The following is a 2,248-nucleotide window of genomic DNA, read 5'->3' as shown; positions in this document are numbered from 1 at the left end:
GTATGATGGGCCTGCTGGCAGCAGTAGCAAAGGGTTTCCCTTCCCATATCTCCCCTGCACACACAGGGGGCCCTGATCTTCTTGGATATCCCATGTCCAAGGGAACAATTCCCAGGTGAGCACATTGGTGCTGGCCTGGACAGCCACTGTGGAACCCCTTCCCCATGCATTCCCCATTACACACATCCCTGACCTGGTGCTGCTACTCTGAGGAGTATTAAAAAAGTCCAAAAACCAACAAACTAAACCTTGTGCCAGAAATGCATTACATTATCAGCCATATGTGGAAGACGAAGGGCAATTTCCTGATTTTGAAAGACATCAATGCATCAGTTTCCTCAAAGCATCCTTCAGCTCCTGGTTCCTCATGCTGTAGATTAAGGGGTTCAATGCTGGAGGTGCCAATGAGTACAGAACTGCAACCACTAGGTCAATGGATGCGGAGGAGATCAAGGGGGGTTTAAGATGGGCAAATATGACAGTGCTGACAAACAGAGAGACCACAGCCAGGTGAGGGAGGCATGTGGAAAAGGCTTTATGGCATCCCTGGTCAGAGGGCATCCTGAGTACCACCCTGAAGATATGCACATAGGACACCACAATGAAAACAAAGCATACTGTGGTTAAACAGGCACTAAAGATGAGAAGCCGACCTTCCCTGAGGTAGGCATCTGAGCAAGACAGCTTGAGGATCTGTGGGATTTCACAGAAGTACTGGTCCACAGCATTGCCATGGCAGAGGGGCAGGGAAAATGTGTTGGCTGTGTGCAGGACAGCATACAGAAAGCCACTGCCCCAGGCAGCTGCTGCCATCTGGGCACAAGCTCTGCTGCCCAGGAGGCTCCCGTAGTGCAGGGGCTTGCAGATGGCAACGTAGCGGTCGTAGGCCATGGTGATGAGAATTGAATACTCTGAACCAAAGAAGAAGACTAAAAAGAACACCTGTGCAACACAACCTTGATAGGAGATAACTCTTGTGTCCCAGAGGGCATTGGCCATGGCTTTGGGTGCAGAGGTGGAGATGCATCCCAGGTCGAGGAGGGCGAGGTTGAGCAGGAAGAAGTACATGGGGGTGTGGAGGCGGTGGTCGCAGGCTACGGCGCTGAGGATGAGGCCGTTGCCCAGGAGGGCAGCCAGGTAGATGCCCAGGAAGAGCGCAAAGTGCAGGAGCTGCAGCTCGCGCGTGTCTGCGAATGCCAGCAGGAGGAACTCACTCACTGAGCTGCTGTTGGGCATTTGCTGGTTCTGCGTATGGGATCCTGCCCAAGGAACAGAAATACAGTGATAATATACCAGAGTTATCTGAGAAAAAACAATTCCATTTCTCATATATCTCCCCAACGCGCTTGCCTAATTACACGCAGACATTTGGCAGATCCCTTTCCTGTGTCTGTATTGATGCTGCCTGAGGCTTTCCCTTGTAGGAGGACATTCTGCTGTGGGTAATTCAGGAGTGAGTTTTGTCCTATAGCAATAGGAAAGAACATAGGTGGATTTATAATTGTGTCTTTTGTTCTAGTTTACCCACCACTCCTGAGGAGAGTCTCTAAAGCAGAAATCCTGTGCAATTCTCCTGCATTCCAAGTAAAATCCTGTGGATCTTCCTGGTTTGTGCTGACCTGTTCTGGCATCTCTTTGAGCTGCAGGACAACTGCATTCATAGGTTCACCTGAGAAGAACCTGAACACTTCTGAGGGCAGAAGAATCCAGGCTCAAAGTGCCCATCTCCACACCCCTCACTCTGTCCCTGTACTCCCCTTCCCCCAAGCACACCGAGGGCTCACTCTGTGGGCATGTGAAACCCCCATCCCCAGCCAGCCTGGGAACAAGACCAGCAGCAGCACGGCCAGGTGGAGAAGCCAGCAGGAATGCCAGCGTGCTGCTGCCAGGGGAGGCAAGGCCAGGGAGGGACAGACGGACACTCAGCAGACCCTCCTGTGCTACAGCTCTGCCTGCAGAGGAGGCAGCTCCTGCTGGGGACACCAGGGGCTTGAGAGCAGAGGCTGTTCTGGTGGGAGAGGAGAGCAGGGGGTGTCCCAGGGTAGGCTCCTGTCCTGCAGGGGATGGCACGGAGGTGCCTGAACCCTCCCTCGCATGGCATTTCTAGCAGCAGCTCCCTCTCACCACCTGCCTATGTCCCTGCAAGGAGCCGGATCTATGTCAGCTCAGTTAAAACCTGAGATCACAGACATGATGTTGGTGCAGTCTGTAAGGCGAGGTGGCTGACGGGTCTTTATGAAGTTCATTG

General features: G+C 52.8%; 1 pseudogene; it reads right to left on the bottom strand.

Moving 5' to 3' along the window:
* Positions 1 to 273: 273 nt before the first annotated feature.
* Positions 274 to 1,236, bottom strand: LOC137847388 (olfactory receptor 14C36-like; annotated as a pseudogene).
* Between the last annotated feature and the right edge of the window lie 1,012 nt (positions 1,237 to 2,248).

This window comes from Anas acuta, chromosome W (genome assembly GCF_963932015.1).
Source record: "Anas acuta chromosome W, bAnaAcu1.1, whole genome shotgun sequence".
Lineage (NCBI taxonomy): Eukaryota > Metazoa > Chordata > Aves > Anseriformes > Anatidae > Anas > Anas acuta.
This window is presented reverse-complemented; position numbering and strand designations above follow the sequence as displayed.